The sequence below is a fragment of the Artemia sp. Qi Xiang Cuo genome, chromosome 10, assembly GCF_049724085.1.
Source record: "Artemia sp. Qi Xiang Cuo chromosome 10, ASM4972408v1, whole genome shotgun sequence".
NCBI lineage: Eukaryota > Metazoa > Arthropoda > Branchiopoda > Anostraca > Artemiidae > Artemia > Artemia sp. Qi Xiang Cuo.
This window is the reverse complement of record NC_142803.1, coordinates 7,065,086-7,090,611: the sequence shown is the minus strand read 5'-3', so window position 1 is coordinate 7,090,611 and position 25,526 is coordinate 7,065,086. Positions and strand designations below refer to the sequence as shown.

Sequence of the window (25,526 nt, the reverse complement as noted above, 5' to 3'; positions counted from 1 at the left end):
ACTTGTATATTAATATCCTTCTTAAATTTTCCATCTTAATGTTCTTAGCCTAACGACCAGTTGTTATAGAAGAATTAGATGAAGTTGTAACAGTATTAGCAGTGGCTAGTACTAGTAAATGTAGTAGTGGTAGTCTTAATAATATTAGTAGTAGCGTGAACATATTGCCTTTTGGTCAATATATCCTCCCCTTTCAGCATTCTCTGAAAGTTCCAACCTAATACCCAAAGTCATTCTTGAGATACACTCTTGTGACAGCGTGTATGCACATAGAGTCTTTTTATTTATTTAAAATGTTCCCTCAATATTGCAAATGTAGTAGTTCGGATGCAGCAGTAGTAGTAGTAGTGGTTAAAAGCCTTATATGTTAATAATGGAAAGCTTATAGCCCTTGCCCTGAGGTGTGTGCTGTAGCTGTTTTCCTCACAGACATAATTACTGGACTTTTTCACTACCTTGAACAAAATGGTCATCTCAAAATTTTGTTCGGATGTGTTTTGGAAACTGATGAGTTTGGGCTTGTTTCCCCTCCAATCACTTTTGACTATTAAAAATAGTCATATCTTTACTTAGGCAGCGCTATTACGCTGCCTATGTTTTCTATTTGTGTTGGGTTTCATTTATTCCTCGATGGTGATTTGTGGTAGTTTTACGCTTTCTAAACTACAGAAGTTCTTTACTTTTCTCTGAAACGCTCATTTTGTGGAAAAAGTTTTTCTATTAGTTTCAGTTAGTTTTTATTGACATGGTACTTTTCGTGGAAAAAGGATATAACATTTTATATCTGTTTGTTTTTTTTTTCTGTAAGAATTCTTAGTTTGGGTTGCTATTTGCACATCAGAGACACTTTTTCAACAATATTTAGCAACAAACACCCTTTTGAAAATCTTGACACAAATAGAGTTGTTTAATTTAGTTTTATACCTATTCTAGTTGATCTAAAAAATAAAACTTAATACCGTTCTCAAAAAATTCTATTTATGCTCTTTGACAACCTGGATACAATTACACTCTTTTGATTTAGTTAACTTCTCAACTTAATACCCTCAGTCGTTTTTTGGGACAATGTTGAGATGTCTTATTGATAACCCGCATACAATCATTACCTATTGAATCAGTTTAAACGTAATATTTAGTTTTAAAAAATAATGGGTGAATTGTATAACTGTAGGGGTTGACATGCCCAAAATCCCTAGAGACGTAGTAAAGTAGTTTAGGCGTAGTTTAGACTGTTTGGATAATTTTGGACTAAGAAGAAAAGTTGCTTGCTCTCCAAACACTTTTAACTCTGAAAATGGGCACTACAACTTTTAATTTCGAATCAAATTAGTTCTTTGAAAGTTTAAATGATAATAATAGAGCAGTGCTGCCTATGATATTGCTTGTATACCCATTTGAAAACCTGCAGGCATTGGTCTTTTCGTTTAATTGAAGCTCCTCCGAAATGTTCCCTAAAAGTTTTACATCAGTACCCTTAGTGAAATCAGTTATGGTAAGTGTAGATGGAGTGTTATAAGAATACACATTTTGTCTTCTGGCTAGTTTAAAATCCGACTAAACTTACCTTGGAAGGTCCAACTTAATAGTATAAGCCGTCCTTTAAATATTACTTTGTCACCCTTTTGACAATCCACATGTTCATACTTCATTTTGATTTAGTTCAACATCCGTCTAAATATTCCTTGAAAGCTTCAACTTTGTAGATGAAGCTTCAATTTCAAGCTTAATACAATCAACTGTCCCTAAATCATTGCTGATACGTCCTCTTGACAACCTGTGGGGGCATATTACGTATCGATTTAGTTCAACACAGTTTCAATATTGCCCAAAATTTCCACCCTAATACCCCTTAGCTAAATTAGCAGTAGTAGTAGTAGTAGTAGTAGTAGTAGAAATATATTAATTAGGAAGCTATTATTGGTTTTTGGTTAGTTTAACATTCCCCCTAACAAGCCCTATATGTTTCAACTTCAAACACAAAATTGGTCCTAAGGTATTGCTGATATACCCATTTGATAACCTGCATACAGACAGTGTGTTGTGAGTTAGTATACATTCCCCCTTAAATTTTCTAGAAAATACCATTTTTATACCCTTATGCATAGTTGTAATTAGGCATGATCAGCTCCAGGAATAATTAAATTGTTTTACTTTTTATTTCCAATATTTAAATCAAAACTCCAATATAGCTCCAAATTCTGTTATGTGTAATTGAAACACCTAATAAACGCTGATAACGTCCTATTTCTTGCGTTTTTTTTATTCATACACTATCCCATTAATGTAATACTGCCTCTATGTGCAATGGCATGCTGAATTCTCACTATTTTCGCTTTTCTAAATATTTCTTCTAACAAGCTCCAAAAAATAATTGACATAAATATGCTGAAGATTATTACTGTTATTAGTCACATTTTACACAACGCCAGCGCTACTCGTCTGATTTTTATCTCTGCATCAGCATGCTGTACGAAAAGTCTACTGTAAGTAGGATAAAGTGAATTCGAACAAAATATATATAATTTTATCAAAATTTATAACTTCATTCTCACACATATGTGATACCAACCCATACTCTTTGTCTATTCTTATCAGTTTTGACATGCAGCAATAGAAGACCCAGCTTCGCTTTGTGAAGGGTATTTTAGACATAAGAAAAATATTCAGTACCCTTCCCTTTTCTTTCTCGAAATATATAGCCCCCATTCTCCAATTTACGAAAAAAATACTTTCGTGTAATTTTTCTAGAGTTCGTTTTTTAACAAGGATACAAAGGGGAAGATAATTTTCAAACTCTATGTGTCAATTTTTCCCATCTGATTGGCATCCCTGGCAAGTTTTAATTAATGTAAGTTTCTACCGCAATGCTGCCAAAAATTGTTCAGATTATCTGGATATTCGTAATAAAACGGTGCTTGACGAGCAAGTTAATAATTCACACATTTGTTGGTTTTTTTTTTTTTTTGAATAGGCTTACTTTAAATTTAAAATACTGTCACTATTCAAAATGTACGGAAACTTTTCTGGGAAGATTCTCCATAGAGGAGAATTTCTGCAGAAGTGGGGGGGGGGGAGAGGTAAATTTTTCCACTCAGTTTTTTATTGGACAACACCCCTTTTTGTTATTTCTTATTAAAAAAAATTTAAAAAAAACCAAAGTGTACTTTTTGGGTGCTATGAGGCACTTTATGATTGCCTTACTAAGTATTAAAGGAAGTAAATATAAAAATCAGTTTATAAATAAACTCAGAATTATATCTCTAAGAGGTTCATGTGTCTGGCCACGCTTTTCTATTGCAAACCTATCACCCAAATTGCCTATTTAGTTTACCACTTTATGACGGCCTTATCAAGTTTAATATATAAAAAACGATAAGATATAAGAATTAGCATTTATGAGTCCTTAAACAGCTCTTTATGATGTTGCAGCGCCTCAATAGCGACGAGAAACAAATAAGAGGACATATCACTGCTCTTCATGTCAAAAAAGCATTTTTTTTTTTTTTTTTTTTTTGTGTTGTTTAATGCGGAGGGTTTAATTTTATGTAAAGTTTCAACAATACAATTTAAAGGGTTTAATTTTTTATTTGCTAATATATAATTTTCAAATCATTTGCAACTGAATGACGCGATGCACGGGCCTGTTGGAATAGTGCATAGTTTAACTGCGACATTTAGTCTCCTATAATGGGCGCGAAGAGTGAAGTAAGTGAAAGGGAGATATGCATTTGAATATTAACAGTAAAGCCAACAAAAAACCAGCTTATTGAACTCACCAACCACCACCCGAAGGCTTGTTTACAATACACTACTCTCGTCTGCAGCAACTCATTGCCGAAAACCTTAGTAAAATTAGAGTCAATAACTTAATTTTTGTTTGTTTGAAGCGTTTGCATTGTTGCTTTATGTATTCTGTAATGTTTTCTAATTTAACCGAGTAACGTCTTTGCTAAATATTAAATTTTATTCGTTATCGCTTGAAGAAAAATGCTCTAGTGAAGATTTTGGAAAGGAACGGGCTATTTTTACCTTTTAAGCGCATGGTGGACCCCCTCCCTCATCAGGTGGAAGAGTGCATGCCCTTGTGATCCTAGGATCAGGACAGGTGGGGAGCTACATATTCTGCAAATTGATAATCCAGAATAAGTGCGTCCGTAAGCTCAGCGATGTTAGATGGTCAAACTTTTGGCTCTTTAACCAGTTCCGTAAAAACCAGCTTTGTCAAGCTTTTAATTTTGAAGTGTTTTATAACTTTATGAAAAATATAATTTTTAGCATTTTAGGCAACACATTTAGGCTGGGGTTTGTCACAAGTTTTCCAATACCCCACTCCATACCACACAGGTGGTATTAAAGAATGGGAGATGATGGGGGACTTACCCAAGGTCCAAAAATTTTAGAGGTACAAATTTAAAATAAATAATCTAACGTTCATAATTAGTCAGTAGTTTTCTGTATTTTATCTTTATTAAAATAAAGTAGAGGTCAGAGTTGCCAATAAATTACTAACATAATATAATACTTGAGAATGGCGAGCAGTGCATGGGCGTTTTTATTGATTTTCGAAAAGCTTTTTACACTGTTGATTTTAAGATTTTATTAGAAAGGCTGTGTTATTTAGGCATAAAGGGTAGTGTTTTAAATTGGTTTGAATCGTATTTAAGTGAAAGGAAGCTACGAGTGACTTTGAGTAACAAATCTTCTCAGCCGTTTCCCATAAAGTGTGGTGTTCCACAGGGCTCAGTTCTTGGCCCTCTCCTGTACCTGATATTTGTAGACACAATGAGATTCTACATTCCCGGAGCTTCAGTTACTTCTTTTGCTGACGACACGGCTTTAGTGATTGCAGCAAAGTCGCTGCAAGAGCTCTTGTTCAAGGCTAATAAGGCGCTGGATGGCCTAAATGAATTTGTTTGTGCTAGCCTACTTAGCGTCAATGCATCAAAAACTAATTTTATGATGTTTACGAGGACTGGTTCTGCTCCCACTCTCCCTGGTGTCATTATTTACAATGGCCTACCACTATCACAAGTTGAAGAGATCCGATATCTGGGATTCATCCTGGATCGAAACTTGAGTTGGAGAAAACACTGCGACATTATAGCATGCAAGCTGGCGCGAGGCCTTGGAGTTCTGAACCGTTTTCAAAATTTTTGCCTTTGAAAATTCTGCTTTTATTGTATTTTTCCATAATAGCGCCTTATATAAATTATGGTTGTTTGATTTGGGCGAGTAATTTTAGTTGCAATTTTAGAAGAGTTCAAGTTCTGCAGAATAAGGCTATAAGGTTGATTGGAAGGTATGATCGTGGTGTTGATAGCACTGAATCACTTTTTAGAAAGTTTAAAATTTTAAAGGTTGGTGAAATAAGGGATTATCAAATTGGAGTTTTTGTATTTCAGTGTCTGAATGGTTTTGCACCGGATTTTTTTATGAATATTTTTAAGCCTAATTCGTTTTATCACGATTATTCGACTAGGAGTGCGGATAGTCTTGCATCTGAGCCACGGAACACAACCAGAGCGAGTCAAGTGACCAGACACATGGGCCCGTCAGTTTGGAATTCGTTCCCAGATTCTGTTCGTCAAGCTGAAAGTGTGCTGCAACTTAAAATCCGTATTAAAAATCATTTCTTTTCATGAATTTGGTAGTGGTAATGGTTCGAGAGAAAGCTTTTTTTTTTTTTGTTTTTTTTTTTTTTTTTTTTTTTATATATTTTGTGCCATTATATATTTATCATTATTTTCTGTTATTATTATTGTTTTCCCCGTTTTTCATTTTAATTGGTTTGATGATTTGGCATGCATGATATCCAACCGGTCGCTTTTTCAATCAAAATCTTTGTTTAGTTCGACATTTTTTCACATTTAGTTGTTTTTTTTGTTAATAAAATTGTAAGAACCTGAAAAAAAAAATATAATAATGCTTAATACTTACTGTTAGTATAAGCAGATTGAAAATGCCAGAACCGCCACTGATTTCCCCTGAAGAACAGCGCATGCGCATTGACTATGGGGATTCGGACCACTTCTTGCTCCTTAATGAAAATGGTGGAGCTACGCCCCTGAATACACCCTATTGACAATCTGAAAGCACATTGTGTCTTTTGATTTAGTTCAAATTCACACTCAATATTCTTACAAGTTTTTACCATCATAGACTTAGCCTTAATAGTAGCCTACTAGTATCACAGTAGTTGTGGTGGTAGTAGGAGAAGCACTAGTAGTATTTATGTTGTATCAGTAGTAGTTATATAAGAAATAGCAGCAATATTAATAGCAGTAGTGGTATGTACATGCTGCTTTTTGTTCAGTTGAACAGCCCTCTTTCTATGCCCAGGAAGTTTTACTTAGATAAGGTAAGCCGTTCCGAAAATATTGCTGATGTGCCCTGCTGACCTCCTTTTTGAAACCGTTTTCATCTTAACACTCTAAGCCTTACAATTTGTTGCGATTGAAGAAGTAGTTAGAGAAGTTTAGCAGTGATAGTAGTAGTAGTGGTAGTAGTAGTAGTAGTAGTAGCAGTAGTAGTAGTATTAGCAGTAGTAGTAGTAGCATCAGTAGTAGTAGTAGTAGCAGTAGTAGTAGCAGTAGTAATAGTAGTAGCAGTAAAAGTAGCAGTGGTAGTATTGTTAGTAGTGGTATGTACATGATACCTTTTTGTCATTTGATCTTCCCCTTTAAACAATCTCTGAAAATTACAACTCAATACCAAAGTCCGTTCTTGAGATATACCCTTTTGACAATCTGTATGCACATAATGTGTTTGATTTAGTTCAAATTCCCCTTCAATATTCTGTCAAATTTCCACCTTCATACGCGTATCCTTATTCATACTAGTATCATAGTAGTGACTGGCAAGGCCGTACCCAGGATTTTTTTTCGGAGGGAGTTTTACTCAAAGATTTTTTTCCAGTGAGGGGGGGGGGGGGTACACAAAAAAAACTCAAAAACGCATACAAAATTTGTTAATATCCATTTTTGTTACGTTTTTACGAGTCAAACAAACATTTCTGGGGGGCGGAGGGTTCAAACCCCCCTAACTCCCCTCTGGGCATGGCCTTGGTGACTGGAGTAAAAACATTAGTAGCAGTAATAGAGTTGTATTAGTAGTAGGAGTAACAGTAGTAGCAACGGCATTAACAACAGTAGTAGTAGGTACATGGTGCATTTTGGTCAGATGAACAACCTTCTCATGATGCTCTAGAAGTTTCCTTTTAATACCTTAAATCATTCCAAAAACATTGGTGATTCGCCTGTATCAACAATCTGTATGCACATAGCATGTATTGCTTTGTTTAAATTTTCCCCTCAACGTCTTCTCAGATGTCTATTTTAGTCTCCTTAGCCTTGGTTGTACCCACAACAGAATGTGTAGTTTTAGTGGTAGTAATTGTGGTAGTAGTAGTAGCAGTTGTGGTAGCATTAGTAGTAGTGTTAGTAGTATTAGCGTACAAATACTGTTTTTTTCGGTCAATTGATCATCTCACTTATCATTTTCTAAAAGTTCCAAATCAATATAATTAGTCATTCCTGAGTTATATCCTTTTGACAACCGCTATGAACATAACGAGTATTAATTTAGTTGAACATTCCCCTAAACATTCTTTGAAAGACTCACCTGAATACCCTTTGTCTTTTAAAAAGTTAAGGTCAAACATGCCCCCCATTTCTGAATAACATATATCATATGTAAACAATGAACGAATTGTATAACTTGCAGCCCTTGCCGTAATGGCCCTAGGAGATTTGACATCCCCAAAAGCATAATTACTTGATTTTTCAACAGTATTGAACAAATAGCTTAAAACGTGTACTAGAACTTCTAGTTCCAAGCGAATGAGCCTGAACCGATGTTTATACTACCACCCTTTCCATAAAAACCTTATATACCCCTGAAGCATAACTTATAACCCTTGCCCCTTGGTTCTAGGGGTTTTATCAATCCTGGAGGCATTGTCATATATTCCCTTGGACTATTTTTAGCAAAATGGCTGTATCTCAAATTTAATCAGATAAGTTTGGAGATAAGAGGCCTTTGGGGGGGGGGCTAGTTGCCTTAATCACGTTAGACTCATAAAAGGGGACTAGAATTTTAAATTTCTTGCCAAAAGAGCATCCTCTACAGTTTATATAACAATCTCTTCATAAGAACAGTATAAGCTCCAGGAGCATTACTTACAACCGTTGCTTTAGCCTATAAATTTTTACATTGTTCCCTTCCTACAAGCCTGTGTAGTTTTTTCAAAAAAGTTCCTTTTCGAATTTTTCCCTTTTCCTTCGTAAGTCATCATTTAACTTCCACTGTTTCGAATCGCTTCTTCCCAGGAGACTAAGCTATGGAAGTCTCTTCCCTTTGATATTTAATGTGAGAAGTCTTTTCCCAAATTATTTAAATCTTCTGGTAGGTTTTTTAAACTGGAGTTAAGTGTCTGTATTTTATAATTTACCCTTATCTTTTTTTGTTATGTATAGATGTATAAATCTATTATATATTAGTTTTTTTTTCTTTTTCTGCATTTGTAATATTGCTGTATTGATTGAGCCCCCTACAAGCTCAGGTTTTGAGGCTGCAATATCCGCCGCATTTTTGTTTCGGTCTCGTTTTTACTTATTCGTTTTTTGTTGTATATTGTGGCATTAGAGTTAGATTTTATAGTATTACATAAATAAAATGAATATAAATAAATATCCCCAGTATATGTGGGTTTATTCTAACCCCAAAGACCTCGTTATATGATCTTTTTGGGATTTTGAAAAAGGACACTGGAACTTCTGATTTCCAATTGAATGAGCCACCTCAAAGGTTTTTACAACTACACAGTTCATAAAAAACTTATATGTTAATAATGGGGAAGTAGTATAACTTATAGTTTTTACCCTCAAGACTGTAATGGTTTGTCAACCCCAAAAAAATAATTGCTGGACCCTTCTACTATTTTGAACAAAATCACTATCTCCAAACTTTGTTTGGATGCAGTTGAGGAAATTTTGGGCGTGGGAGGTGGGGGCTGTTTTACCTCCGATTACTTTTGACTCTTAAAAATGACACTAGAACTTTTGATTTCCAATCGAATGTGGCCCTTTCCAAGTTTTATTGATAGCTCTTTCTATACAAAGTGCCCTGATCTGAAAAAAAATATATTGTACCAACATCGTTTTTAACTTAGGAAGGCACTATTGTGCTGTCAATTATACTACCTAGGTAACTGAAGCTCTCATCTTGATCAATTTTCTTGTTAAAAAACGTCACCTTTTCATATTCACTTGTTTGTAGCCTCAGTGATCTAGTCTTCTTAACATTGATTTTCGAACCTATTTCAGCACCCTGAACCGGCAAAACTTTTAAAATTTCATTTTATTTTTTTTAACATTTTCATCTAGGATGCTTAAATCATCAGCTTAATCTAAGTCCTGGAAAGTCTTACTTCCTGTTCTGATTCCTAAATCTTCCATAGCCTTTGCTCCTTAAGACAAATTCCATCTAAATGATTCATATAAATAAAGATAGAACGCAATCCTGCTTAATTCTTGGTTTGATTTGAAACCAGCTATAAACCTCATTTCTTACCTTAGCCGCAACAGTGCTATTCTTAGAAATACCTCTACTCATTTTAATGTATTTGTCTGGTACACCATACAAAGATAAGACCGTCGATAAAGCCCTTTTGTCAGCGTAATCAAACACTTGCTAATAATCTATAAAACTGAGAGTTACAGGTGTTTGATGACTCAGGCACTTCTCAATTATTAATCTAAGAGTGAAATTTGGTCAATACATTCTCTACCTTTTCTAAAACCGCAGTTTACTCTGTCTACAGTATCTCCAAGTTTAAGAAGTATTATCCTGCTAAGCTACTTCCTATTTACAGAAACGTTATCTTTAGTCAGGGGCGTCCCAAGGCTCATTTTACTGGGAGGGGGGAGGATTTTCTTAAATTTTACCGAATCGCTGCCTGATTTATGCCAAATTTTCTGCAGAAATCAAGAATTTTGCTAAATTTCGGCCAATTTTGCAAAAACTGAATGCCAAAAAAGTTGGGGGGAAGGTGCACCCTACCCCCCCCTATCCCCTTCCCCCCCTCGGAACGCCCCTGCCTTTAGTTATCCCACGCACTCTGATCACCTTTCTTATACTGGGTTTAATTAGGGTTTTACCAAAATCCCTAGGTACTTCCTTTTTTGAAAATCATATTCAGAATCTTCAGTAACTTATTTCAAACCTAATAACCACCATTTTAAGTCATATACCATTCTATCAGTATCAGGAGACTTGTCATTTTTCGATGATTTTATTACAGTCACTAATACTTCCTCCAAAAAATACCCTTCTGAACATCCAAGGTGTCAAAAACTTTTAAATTCTCCGCTATAATATCTTTTCCTGTAACTATATCAGTAGAGATGACCCTAAAGCCCCCACCCCTCACCCCTGCTGCCACCTACAACTTTTTTTAACACCATATATTGACACGAGAACCACGTGGTTTATGGTTTTTGTCAGTGAGAATTTGAAAAACAGGAATTTTGTCACATTTTTGTATGTTTTTATGGACTTTGTCAGTGAGAATTTGAAAAAACTGGATGTTTTATGGTTTTTGTCAGTGAGAATTTGAAAAACAGGAATTTTGTCACATTTATGGATGGTTCTATGGTTTTTGTCAGTGAGAATGAAAAAACAGGAACTTTCTCACTTTCATGGATGTCAACAGCAATTTATGTATGTTTCATGGTTTTTGTCAGTGAGAATAGAAAAACAGTATTTTTCTCACTTTGCTGTCAGTCATTAATCAAATTGTTTCCGGGCAAAGTTTAGTAATGTCTGACAGGTACTGCTCCAGGAATATATCCAAGTCATTAATGTCTTTGCCTCGGGAACAGTTCTACTGGTCGAACTCCAAAGGATATTAATAACCAAAGGCCATGGAAACAATTAGGCAAGAAACATCTTAGCGATGAATTGTTTTAGCGCGCGAGAAGGTTTCCTATTAATTTGAAATGCGTTAGCACAGAGATGCCAATAACAAAGGAACACGCTGAATTTGCGTTTAGGGATTATTTGGGCGAAACCGTTTTAGACAGGTTATGGAACTATTTCGGCGAAACAGATAGAGACATTTTAAAAGAAGATTTTAGAAGAGAATTTAAAGGTGAAACTCTGTGGTCGTTATAATACACAAGTTTCATTTGAACAGTGTTGTGAGGTCCTCTAACCCAACCCCAAAGGGTTCCAATCCTCCTACCCCAACCCCGAAGGAAGACCCCAGTCCTCAAAGGCCCCTCAAGCTCCCAAAGGCCCTCCACCGGTCCCCAAATGTCACCCAGGCCCCCAACTGCCCCCCCGGACCCTCAAAGGCCCCCCAAGCTCCCAAAGGGCCACCGGCGCTCTCAAAGGCCCACCCAGACCCTCAACGCCCATCCCCGGGCCCCCCAAAGGCCCTTCGAGCTCCCAAAGGACCAATGGGGTCCCAAAGGCCCTCCACCGGTCCCCAAATGTCCCCCAGGCCCCCAACTGTCCCCCCGGCCCCCAAAGGCCCATCAGAGCTCCCAAAGGACCAACGGGGTCCCCAAAGGCCCTCCACCGGTCCCCAAAGGCCCATCGAGCTCCCAAAGGACCAACGGGGTCCCAAAGGCCCTCCACCGGTCCCCAAAAGTCCCCCGGGCACCCAAAGGCCCTCCCTGTGCCCCCAAAGGCCCCCCAAGCTCCCAAGGGATCACCGGCGCCCCCAAAGGCCCACCCAGACCCCCAAAGGCCATCTCCGAGCCCCACAAAGGAATTATTTACTGACCTTCAGTTGTTGTGATTTTAAAAGTTCTGCTTTTGCTTTCTAAAATCATCGCCTAAAATGCCTCAAACTGTTTCACCCAAAGATCCCCAAACGCCCTCCCTGGGCCCCAAAGGTCCTCCCCCGGTCCCCATACATGCACAAAAAAACTTACACACACACAAAAACTTACACACACACACAAAAACTGACACACACACACGAAAACTTACACACACACACGAAAACTTACACACACACGCCAAAACTTACACACACACACACAAAAACTTACACACACACACACACACACACACAAATCTTGCAAGAGTTGGAATATTTCAGTAGTGTTTGGTTGTGGTTTACCTTGTCACAGTTAGATTTTCTTGATTTTTCAAAGTTCATTTTGAATTTCTTTCGTTGATATGCAAGAGCTTGCATATTTCTGTAGTGTTTGGTTGTGGGTTAACTTGTCACAGTTACATTTTCTTGATTTTTCAAAGTTCATTTTGAATTTCTTTTATTTAAATGCAAGAATTGGAAATTTTTAGCATTGTTTTTCTATGGTTTAACGTGTCACAGATACAATTTCATAATTTTTCTTTGTTCATTTAGATTTTATTTCAATGTAATTAACGAGTTTTTATCTTTCTTGATTTGTTGGGGACGTGTTTGCGTGTCACAGTATCATTTTCTTGATTTTTCAAAGTTCATTCTGAATTTCTTTCCTTGAAATGCAAGAGTTGGAATATTTCAGTAGTGTTTGGTTATGGCATACCTTGTCACACTTACATTTTCTTGATTTTTAAATGTTCTTTTTGAATTTCTTTATTTGAAATGCAAGAGTTGGAATATTTCAGTAGTGTATGGTTATGATATACCTTGTCACAGTTAAATTTTCTTGATTTTTCAATGTTAATTTTGAATTTCTTTCATTGAAATGCAAGAGTTGGAATATTTCAGTAGTGTTTGGTTGTGGTTTACCTTGTCACAGTTACATTTTCTTGATTTTTCAAAGTTCATTTTGAATTTCTTTCGTTGAAATACAAGAGTTGGAAAATTTCAGTAGTGTTTGGTTGTGGATTACCTTGTCACAGTTACATTTTCTTGATTTTTCAAAGTTCATTTTGAATTTCATTCGTTGAAATGCAAGAGTTGGAATATTTCAGTAGTGTTTGGCTGTGGTTTACCTTGTCACAGTTACATTTTCATGATTTTTTCAAAGTTCAATTTGAATTTCTTTAGTTGAAATGCAAGAGTTGGAATATTTCAGAAGTGTTTGGTTGTGGTTTACATTGTCACAGTTAAATTTTATTTATTTTTCAAAGTTCATTTTGAATTTCTTTAGTTGAAATGCAAGATTTGTAATATTTCAGTAGTGTTTTGTCGTGGTTTACCTTGTCACAGTTACATTCTCTTGATTTTTCAAAGTTCATTTTGAATTTCTTTTGTTGAAATGCAAGAGTTGGAATATTTCAGTAGAGTTCGGTTGTGGTTTAACTTGTCACAGTTACATTTTCTTGATTTTTCAAAGTTCATTTTGAATTTCTTTTGTTGAAATGCAAGAGTTGGAATATTTCAGTAGTGTTTGGTTGTGGTTTACCTTGTCACAGTTACATTTTCTTGATTTTTCAAATTTCATTTTGAATTTATTTCTTTTAAAATCAAGAGTTTTACTATTTAAGTATTGTTTGTCTATGGTTTACATTGTAACAGTTACATTTGCTTTATTTTGCAATGTTTATTTGAATTTATTTAATTAAAAATCAAGAGTTTGAATATTTCAGTAGTGTTTGGTTGTGGTTTACCTTGTCACAGTTAAATTTTCTTGATTTTTCAAAGTTCATTTTGAATTTCTTTCGTTGAAATGCAATAGATGGAATATTTCAGTAGTGTTTGGTCGTGGTTTACCTTGTCACAGTTACATTTTCTTGATTTTTCAAATTTCATTTTGTATTTCTTTCGTTGAAATGCAAGAGTTGGACTATTTCAGTAGTGTTTGGTATTTTTCAAATTTTATTTTGAATTTCTTTCGTTGAAATGCAAGAGTTGGAATATTTCAGTAGTGTTTGGTTGTGGTTTACCTTGTCAAAGTTACATTTTCTTTATTTTTCAAAGTTCATTTTGAATTTCTTTCGTTGAAATGCAAGAGTTGGTCTATTTCAGTAGCGTTTGGCTGTGGTTTACCTTGTCATAGTTACATTTTCTTGATTTTTTAAAGTTCATTCTGAATTTCTTTCATTGAAATGCAAGAGTTGGAATATTTCAGTAGTGTTTGGTTATGGTTTACCTTGTCGCAATTACATTTTCTTGATTTTTCAATGTTCAGTTTGAATTTCTTTCGTAGACATGAAAGAGTTGGAAGATTTCAGTAGCGTTCGGTTGTGGTATAACTTGTCACAGTTACATTTTCTAGATATTACAAAGTTCATTTTGAATTTCTTTCGTTGAAATGCAAGAGTTGGAATATTTCAGTAGTGTTTGGTTGTGGATTACCGTGTCACAGTTACATTTTCTTGATTTTTCAAAGTTCATTTAGAATTTCTTTCGTTGAAATGCAAGAGTTGGACTATTTCAGTAGTGTTTGGTAGTGGTTTACCTTGTCACAGTTACATTTTATTGATTTTTCAAAGATCATTTTAAATTCAATAAGTGTAATTCAAGATGTGGAAATATTCATAAGTTGGTTGGTTTTGTTTACATTGTCACAGTTACATTTTCTTGATTTTTCAAAGTTCATTTTGAATTTCTTTCGTTGAAATGCAAGAGTTGGAATATTTCAGTAGTGTTTGGTTGTGGTTTACCTTGTCACAGTTACATTTTCTTGATTTTTCAAAGTTAATTTTTAATGTCTTTCCTTGAAATTCAAGAGATGTAATATTTATGGAGTGTTTGTTTGTGTTTTCCATTGTCACAGTTACATTTTCTTGATTTTTCAATGTTCATTTTGAATTTCTTTCGTTGAAATGCAAGAGTTGGAATATTTCAGTAGTGTTTGTTTGTGGTTTACCTTGTCACAGTTACATTTTCTTGATTTTTCAAAGTTCATTTTGAATTTCTTTCGTTGAAATGCAAGAGTTGGAATATTTCAGTAGTGTTTTGCTGTGGTTTACCTTGTCACAGTTACATTCTCTTGATTTTTCAAAGTTCATTTTGAAATTCTTTCATTGAAATGCACGAGTTGGACTCTTTTAGAAGTTTTTTGTCGTGGTTTACCTTGTCACAGTTACATTCTGTTGATTTTTCTATGTTCTTTTTGAATTTCTTTATTTTAAATGATAGAGTTGGACTATTTCAGTAGTGTGTGTTTTTGGTTTAACTTGTCAAAGTTAAATTTTCTTGATTTTTCAATGTTCATTTTGAATTTCTTTCGTTGAAATGCAAGAGTTGGAATATTTCAGTAGTGTTTGGTTGTGGTTTACCTTGTCACAGTTACATTTTCTTGATTTTTCAAAGTTCATTTTGAATTTCTTTCGTTGAAATGCAAGAGTTGGAATATTTCAGTAGTGTTGGTTGTGGATTACCTTGTCACATTTACATTTTCTTGATTTTTAAAATTTTATTTTGATTTTATTTATTTGAAATGCAAGAGTTGTAATATTTCATAAGTGTTAGGTATTGGTTTAAATTGTAACATTTAAATTTTATTTATTTTTCAAAGTTCATTTTGAATTTCTTTCCTTTGAAAAGCAAGAGTTGGAATATTTCAGTAGTGTTTGGTTGTGGTTTACCTTGTCACAGTTACATTTTCTTGATTTTTCAAGGTTCATTTTGAATTTCTTTCGTTGAAATGCAAGAGTTGGAATATTTCAGTAGTGTTTGGTTATGGTTTACCTTGTCACAGTCACATTTTCTTGATTTTTCAAAGTTCATTTTGAATTTCTTTCGTTGAAATGCAAGAGCTGGAATATTTCAGTAGTGTATGATCGTGGTTTACCATTTCACAGGTACAAATTCTTTATTGTTCAAAGTGCATTTTGAATTTCTTTCATTGAAATTAAAGAGTTGGAATATTTCAGTAGTGTTTGGTTGTGGTTTACCTTGTCACAGTTACATTTTATTGATTTTACATAGTTCATTTTGAATTTCTATTGTTGTAATGCATGATTTGGAATATTTCAGTAGTGTGTGGATGTGGTTTAACTTGTCATAGTTACATTTTCTTGATTGTTCATACTTCATTTTGAATTTCATTCGTTGAAAAGCAAGAGCTGGAATATTTCACTAGTGTTTGTTTGTGGATTACCTTGTTACAATTAAATTTTCTTGATTTTCCAAAGTTCATTTTTGAATTTCTATATTTGAAAAGCAAGAATTTGAATATTTCACTAGTGTTCGCTTGTGGTTTACCTTGTCACCGTTAAATTTTCTTGATTCTGCAAAGATCATTTTAATTTATTTCTTTGAAATGAAAGAGATGGAATATTTCAGCAGTGTTTGGTCGTGGTTTACCTTGTCACAGTTACAGTTTCTTGATTTTTCAAAGTTCATTTTGAATTTCTTTCGTTGAAATGCAGGAGTTGGAATATTTCAGTAGTGTTTGGTTGTGGTTTAACTTGTCACAGTTACAGTTTCTTGATTTTTCAAAGTTAATTTTGAATTTCTTTCGTTGAAATGCAAGAGTTGGAATATTTCAGTAGTGTTTGGTTGTGGTTTACCTTGTCAAAGTTACATTTTCTTGATTTTTCAAAGTTCATTTTGAATTTCATTCGTTGAAAAGCAAGAGTTGGAATATTTCAGTAGTTTTTGCTTGTGGTTTACCTTTTCACAGTTACATTTTATCGATTTTTCAAAGTTCATTTGAATTTATTTTATTGAAATGCATGAGTTGGAATATTTCAGAAGTGTTTGGTTATGGTTTACCTTGTCACAGTTAAATTTTCTTGATTTTTCAAAGTTCATTTTGAATTTCTTTTGTTGAAATGCAATAGTTGGAATATTTCAGTAGTGTTTGGTAGTGGTATAAATTGTCACAGTTACATTTTCTTGATTTTTCAAAGTTCATTTTGAATTTCTTTCATTGAAATACAAGAGTTGGACTATTTCAATAGTGTTTGGTTGTGGTTTACCTTGTCACAGTTGCATTTTCTTGATTTTTCAAAGTTCATTTCCAATTTCTTTCGTTGAAATGCAAGAGTTGGACTATTTCAGTGGTGTTTGGTTATGGTTTACCTTATCACAGTTACATTTTCTTGATTTTTCAAAGCTAATTTTGAATTTATTTCGTTGAAAAGCAAGATTTGGAATATTTCAGTAGTGTTTTCTTATGTTTTACCTTGTCACAGTTGCATTTTCTTGATTTTTCAAAGTTCATTTGAATTTCTTTCGTTGAAATGCAAGAATTGGAATATTTCAGTAGTGTTTGGTTATGGTTTACCTTGTCACAGTTACATTTTCTTGATTTTTCAAAGTTCATTTGAATTTCTTTCGTTGAAATGCAAGAGTTGGAATATTTCAGTGGTGTATGGTTATGGTTTACCTTATTACAGTTACATTTCCTTGATTTTCAAATTCATTTTGAATTTATCTCGTTGAAATGCAAAAGTTGGAATATTTCACTAGTGTGTGGTTCTGGTTTACCATGCCACATTTACACACATGTATACACATGTACACACATTTGCTTATCATGAGTGCTCATGATAAGTTAACCTAACCCTTTCCGGTGAGTATGGTTAGGTTAGACTAGATTAAGTTAGGCTAGATTAGCTTAGGTTAGGTTAGCCTACGTACGCTTCACTTAGGTTAGCTTAGGTTAGGTGAGAGACATGCGAAAAGTTAGGTGTATGATTAGGTTAGGTTAGGTTAGATTAAGTTAGGTTAGGTTAAGTTAGGTTAGGCTAGGTTAGCCTACGTACGCGCGCGTACGTAGAAAATGTAACTGTGACAAGGTAAACCACAACCAAACACTACTGAAATATTCCAACTCTTGCATTTCAACAAAAGAAATTCAAAATGAACTTTGAAAAATCAAGAAAATGTAACTGTGACAAGGTAAACCATAACCAAACACTACTGAAATATTCCAACTCTTGCATTTCAACGAAAGCAATTCAAAATGAACCTTGAAAAATCAAGAAAATGTAACTGTGACAATTTAAACCACAAACATACACTGCTGAAATATTCAAACTATTTCATTTCAACGAAAGAAATTCAAAATGAACTTTGAAAAATAAAGAAAATGTAACTGTGACAAGATAAACCACAACCAAACACTACTGAAATATTCCAACTCTTGCATTTCAACGAAGAAATTCAAAATGAACATTGAAAAATCAAGAAAATGTAACTGTGACAAGGTATACCATAACCATACACTACTGAAATATTCCAACTCTTGCATTTCAATGAAATATATTCAGAATAAACTTTGAAAAATCAAGAAAATGTAACTGTGACAAGGTAAACCACAACCAAACACTACTGAAATATTCCAACTCGTGCATTTCAAAGAAAGAAATTCAGAATGAAATTTGAAAAATCAAGAAAATGTATCTGTGACAAGGTAAACCACAACCAAACACTACTGAAATATTCCAACTCTTGCATTTAATCGAATTAAATTAAAAAGTAAATATGAAAAAAAACTAAAGTTTAAATGAGTCAAGTTCAAACCACACACCAAAATCAAGCACATTAAAAACTCTTTAATATAAATTAAATAAATTCAAATGAACTTTTAAAAATCATGAAAATGTAACTGTTACAAGGTAAACCACAACCAAATACTACTGAAACATTCCAACTCTTACATTTCAACGAAAGAAATTCAAAATGAACTTTGAAAAATCAAGAAAATGTAACTGTGACAAGGTAAACCACGACCAAACACTACTGAAATATTCCAACTCTTGCTTTTCAACGAAAGAAATTCAAAATGAACTTTGAAAAATCCAGAAAATTTAACTGTGACAAGGTAAACCACAACCAAACACTTCTGAAATATTCCAAATCATACATTTCAAGGAAAGAAATTCACATGAACATTGTAAAATCAAGAGAATGTAACTATGACAAGGTAAACCACAGCCAAACACTACTGAAATATTCCAACTCTTGCTTTTCAACGAAAGAAATTAAAATGAACTTTGAAAAATCAAGAAAATCTAACTGTGACAAGGTAAACCACAAGCAAACACTACTGAAATATTCCAACTCATGCATTTCAACGAAAGAAATTCAAAATTAACTTTTATAATAAATAAAATTTATCTGTGACAAGTTAAACCACAACCAAACACTCCTTAAATATTTCAACTCTTGCATTTCAACGAAAGAAATTCAAAATTAACTTTGAAAAATCAAAAAAATGTAACTGTGACAAGGTAAACCACAACCAAACACTACTGAAATATTCCAACTCTTGCATTTCAATGAAAGAAATTCAGAATGAGCTTTGAAAAATCAAGAAAATGTAACTGTGACAAGGTAAACCACAACCAAACACTACTGAAATATTCCAACTCTTGCATTTCAACGAATGAAATTCATAATGAACGTTGAAAAATCATGAAAATGTAACTGTGACAAGGTAAACCACAACCAAACACTACTAAAATATTCCAACTCTTGCATTTCAACGAAAGAAATTCAATTGAACTTTGTAAAATCATGAAAATGTAACTTTGACAAGGTAAACCACGACCAAACACTACTGAAATATTCCAACTCTTGCATTTCAAAGAAATACATTCAAAATGAACTTTTAAAAATCAAGTAAATTTAACTGTGGCAAGGTAAACCACAACCAAACACTTCTGAAATATTCCAAATCTTGCATTTCAACGAAAGAAATTCAAATGAACTTTGAAAAATCAAGAAAATGTAACTTTGACAATGTAAACCACAACCAAACACTACTGAAATATTCTAACTCTTGCATTTCAAGAAAAGAGATTCAAAATGAACGTTGAAAAATCTAGAAAATTTTACATTGACAAGTTAAACCAAAGCCGAACACTACAGAAATATTCCAACTCGTGCATTTCAACTAAAGAAATTGAATATGAACTTATAAAAATCAATAAAATGTAACTTTGACAAGTTAAACCACAACCGAACGCTACTGAAATATTTCAACTCGTGCATTACCACAAAAGAAATTCAAAATGAAATTTGAAAAATCAAGAAAATGTAACTGTGACAAGGTAAACCACAACCAAACACTACTGAAATATTCCAACTCTTGCATTTAAAATAAAGTAATTAAAAATTAACTTTTAAAAATCAATTAAATGTAACTGTTACAAGTTAAACCACAACCAAACACTGCTGAAATATTCCAACTCTTGCATTTCAACGAAAGAAATTCAAAATGAACTTTGAAAAAAACATGAAAATGTAACTGTGACAAGGTAAACCACAACCAAACACTACTAAAATAGTCCAACTCTTGCTTTTCAACGAAAGAAATTCAATAAGAACTTTGAAAAATCAAGAAAATGTAACTGTGACTAGGTAATCCACAACCAAACACTATTGAAATATTACAAATCTTGTATTTCAACGACAGAAATTAAAAATGAACTTTGAAAAATTAAGAAAATGTAACTGTGACAAGGTAAACCACAACCAAACACTACTGAAATATTCCAACTCTTGCATTTCAACGAAAGAAATTCAAAATGAACATTGAAAAATCAAGAAAATGTAACTGTGACAAGGTATACCATAACCATACACTACTGAAATATTCCAACTCTTGCATTTCAACGTCAGAAATTCAAAATGAACTTTGAAAAATCAAGAAAATGTAACTGTGACAAGGTAAACCACAACCAAACACTACTGAAATATTCCAACTCGTGCATGTCAATGAAATAAATTCAAAATGAACTTTAAAAAATCAGGAAAATGTAACTGTGACAAGGTAAAACATAACCAAGCCCAAATGAAAAAGTTCAACTCTTGAATTTAAACGTAATAAATTATTATTTATCGATTATAAATAAAGAAAATGGATCATTGAAAATGAAAAACACGCAAAAACAATTATGAAATTTTCCAACTCTTGAATATCAACGAAAGAAGTTCAAATGAACTTTAAAAAATCATGAAATTGTAACTGTGACAAGGTAAACCATGACCAAACACTGCTGAAATATTCCAACTTTTGAATTTCAACGAAAGAAATTCAAAGTCAACTTTGAAAGATCATGAAAATGTAACTGTGACAAGGTAAACCACACACAGACACTACTGAAATATTCCAACTCTTGCATTTCAACGAAAGAAATTCAAATGAACTTTGAAAAATCAAGAAAATGTAACTGTGACAAGGTAATCCACAACCAAACACTACTGAAATATTCCAACTCTTGCAAGATTTGTGTGTGTGTGTGTGTGTGTATTTTTAGGAGTGTGTTTGTTTTTGTTAGTTTGTGTTTGTAAGTTTTCTAGTGTGTGTTTATGTTTTTGTGTGTGTGTGTAAGTTTTTGTGTGTGTGTAAGTTTTTTTGTGCATGTATGGGGACCGGGGGAGGACCTTTGGGGCCCAGGGAGGGCGTTTGGGGATCTTTGGGTGAAACAGTTTGAGGCATTTTAGGCGATGATTTTAGAAAGCAAAAGCAGAACTTTTAAAATCACAACAACTGAAGGTCAGTAAATAATTCCTTTGTGGGGCCCGGGGATGGCCTTTGGGGGTCTGGGTGGGCCTTTGGGGGCGCCGGTGAACATTTGGGAGATTGGGGGGCGTTTGGGGGGCACAGGGAGGGCCTTTGGGTGCCGGGGGGCCTTTTGGGGACCGGTGGAGGGCCTTTGGGACCCCGTTGGTCCTTTGGGAGCTCGATGGGCCTTTGGGGACCGGTGGAGGGCCTTTGGGACCCCGTTGGTCCTTTGGGAGCTCGATGGGCCTTTGGGGGCCGGGGGGACAGTTGGGGGCCTGGGGGACATTTGGGGACCGGTGGAGGGCCTTTGGGACCCTATTGGTCCTTTGGGAGCTCGAAGGGCCTTTGGGGGGCCCGGGGATGGCCGTTGAGGGTCTGGGTGGGCCTTTGAGAGCGCCGGTGGCCCTTTGGGAGCTTGGGGGGCCTTTGAGGGTCCGGGGGGGCAGTTGGGGGCCTGGGTGACATTTGGGGACCGGTGGAGGGCCTTTGGGAGCCTGAGGGGCCTTTGAGGACTGGGGCTTCCTTCAGGGTTGGGGTAGGAGGATTGGAACCCTTTGGGGTTGGGTTAGAGGACCTCACAACACTGTTCAAATGAAACTTGTGTATTATAACGACCACAGAGTTTCACCATTAAATTCTCTTCTAAAATCTCTTCAAAAATCTTCTTTTAAAATGTCTCTATCTGTTTCGCCGAAATAGTTCCATAACCTGTCTAAAACGGTTTCGCCCAAATAATCCCTAAACGCAAATTCAGCTTGTTCCTTTGTTATTGGCATCTCTGTGCTAAGGCATTTCAAATTAATAGGAAACCTTCTCGCGCGCTAAAACAATTCATCGCTAAGATGTTTCTTGCCTAATTGTTTCCATGGCCTTTGGTTATTAATATCCTTTGGAGTTCGACCAGTAGAACTGTTCCCGAGGCAAAGACATTAATGACTTGGATCTATTCCTGGAGCAGTACCTGTCAGACATTACTAAACTTTGCCCGGAAACAATTTGATTAATGACTGACAGCAAAGTGAGAAAAATACTGTTTTTCCATTCTCACTGACAAAAACCATGAAACATATATAAATTGCTGTTGACATCCATGAAAGTGAGAAAGTTCCTGTTTTTTCATTCTCACTGACAAAAACCATAAAACCATCCATAAATGTGACAAAATTCCTGTTTTTCAAATTCTCACTGACAAAAACCATAAAACATCCAGTTTTTTCAAATTCTCACTGACAAAGTCCATGAAAACATAAATAAATGTGAGAAAATTCCTGTTTTTCAAATTCTCACTGACAAAAACCATAAACCACGTGGTTCTCGTGTCAATATATGGTGTTAAAAAAAGTTGTAGGTGGCAGCCGGGGTGAGGGGTGGGGGCTTTAGGGTCATCTCTACTTATATCACGGCTTAGCGCATTCTTAAAATGTTATGCCCAACACTCTTCAACTCTTACCTTATTAAATAAAAAAAAAACAAGTTTGTTCAAATCAAAGTAAGGAGCAACATTAAACTTAAAACGAACAGAAATTATTACGTATATTAGGGGGTTCGCCCCCTAGTCGATACCTCACTCTTTACGCCAAAGTTCGAATTTTCTTCCAATTCTTTAAAAATGCCCCCTGAATCACAAAGGTTGTTTAATTAGAATAAATAGCTCTTTTGAAAGTACTAAAAAAAACTTTAGCGTAAAGAGCGAGGTATTGACTAGGGGACAAACCCCCTAATATATGTACTAATTACTATTCGTTTTAAGCTTTAATGTTAATCCTAACTTTCATTTGAAAAAACTTGTTTTTTTTATTTAATTTCTTATTGATTTTTAAACAATGCTTGGAAATCTTCATAGCAGTGTCCTTTCCCCCATGAAAATTTCCTCCATGGAAATAACCTCCCAATTTTGTAAGGGTAAGACTGAACTTGATGAAACTTATATATTTGAAATCAGCATACAAAATCCAATTCTTTTAATGTATCTATTGGTATCAAAATTCCGTTTTTTAGAGTTTCGGTTACTATTGAGCCGCGTCGCTCCTTACTTATATTTTTTACCACGAACTGTTTGATAACTAATTGTTGCTCGTTCCTATTAACTGGGACAAGCCCTGATTGACCAGTCCCTCTTAATTTATTAACATGCCGGTACAATATTTTACTATTATGTTGAGTTGCTGCATCTTCATATCTACAGAAATGTCTCCCATTGCCTAAACTTCACACCTCCTTAGTTCGTATTTTAATACTTTCTCCACTTTCTTTAGATTCCCTATATTTTTATTTAATCTATCGCTCATATAATTTTTGTACAAAACTCTTCCTCTCTATTGAACATAAAGTAATTTCACAAATATTTCAAGCTGCATTTCTAACTTTTTCCCATAAGATGCAATCGGCAACTTCACAAACTGTTTTCTTAAATATCATAGTTCAAATTCTTATCTTCTTGCTCTTCAAAAACTTAATGATCAACTTTAATCTTTGTACGTCCATACTGATATTGGTTCCTGACAAAGATTGGAAACACCACAAATACGAATTGAATTTCAAACATTGAAAGTTTAATTATCATTTTGAAGCCCAGTTATACCATTTAAATAATGAAGTGTTCCGATGGCTCAACGCCCAAATGGTCCAAGATTTATTCATCCCACAAATTTAATTACTGTTTTTTGCCATAGTTTGTCCAAGCTTGGTTAAATTGGAAAATTGTTTTGTTTTCAAAACAATTTTTAGGAAAAAAGACTCTGTTAAAATATTTTGAGGAAAGAGTATTTTATAGTTACGATTTTAAAGTATGTATACGAATTTCTATACGAATTTCATTTGGCCTATAAAAACCCCATTTTTGCTCGTTTTTCTATCTTTATGTGATGTCAGGCCAATGTGGTTTAAGAAATTATCTTTGTATACGAAAAGATCTGTAATATATAAATTAGACCCGTACAACAAAGCAATATTAAGGAATTCTACTAGAATGATGTTTCTTTCTTTTTAGGTCTTTCTTTTTGCTGTTTGCACTGCTTCCATAGTGGCTGAACAAGCAATACTAGCTGAAGATACAAAGCACTATCCATCATATGGTTTGGGTGGCAATCATCCGTCATATAAATATGGCCAACCGTCTTCCAGCTCCTATGCCAATGGTTACAGATGGAACAGAGACGCTCCCGAACTAGAAGCATCTGTCAAAGATAATTCCGAAGTCAGATCATTAGTAGGGGAAAGTCTAGAGGATACAAAAGCAAAAGAAGGGAAAAAGGAAAATAATACAATAGAAGAAACAAAACAAATTAATGGAGATAGTTCTGAAGTGGAACCATCAGTAGAAAAAGGATTGGAGAGTGATAGATCCAAATAAAAGGAGAACAGAAAGGAAACAAAAGAAAAGAAAGGGAGATAGTTCTGAAGAGGATTCATCATCAGAAGAAGAATCAAAGTGTACAGATTCAAAAGAAGGGAAAAAAGAAAAGAAACAGAAGAAACAAAAAAAAGGAAAAGGGGATAGTTCTGAAGAGGAATCATCAGAAGAAGAAGAATCGAAGTGTACAGATTCAAAAGAAGGGAAAAGAGAAAAGAAACAGAAAAAACAAAAAAAAGGAAAAGGGGATAGTTCTGAAGAGGAATCATCAGAAGAAGAAGAACCGAAGTGTGAAGATTCAAAAGAAGGGAAAAGAGAAAAGAAAGGGAAGAAACAGAAAAAAGGCAAAGGAGATTGTTCTGATGTGGAACTATCAGAAGAAGAAGGGTTGAAAAATGAAGAAACAAACGAAAAGGAAACAAAAATGAAACAACAAAAAAGGAAAGGGGAAAGTTCTGAAGAAGATTCATCAGAAGAAGAAGAATCAAAGTGTACAGATTCAAAAGAAGGGAAAAAAGAAAAGAAACAAAAAAAGAAGAAACAGAAAAAGCAAAAAAAGAAACAAACAAAGAAACAAAAGAAACAAAAAAAAGGGAAAGAAGATAGTTCTGAAGAAGACAAAGGATTGGAGGGGGCAGAAACAAATTATTATAAGAGCTATCGCTCTTATAAATCTCCTTATCACTATCCTTCCTATGGCTATGGCTACCCATTATACAGATCTAGTTATGAAAAACATGAATCGTAACAGAGAAGAGTGGTTTATTTATACTGACGTATTTTAATACAGTTTAATACTACGA

At 34.5% G+C, this 25,526-nt stretch overlaps 1 protein-coding gene and 1 pseudogene across 1 annotated transcript in view; one reads left to right on the top strand and one right to left on the bottom strand.

The window, feature by feature from the left end:
- Nucleotides 1-25,526, bottom strand: part of LOC148947418 (mitochondrial import inner membrane translocase subunit Tim21) — a 523,198-nt gene that overhangs the window by 235,209 nt on the left and 262,463 nt on the right. The window lies entirely within an intron of this gene.
- Nucleotides 1,445-25,526, top strand: LOC148947422 (uncharacterized; annotated as a pseudogene).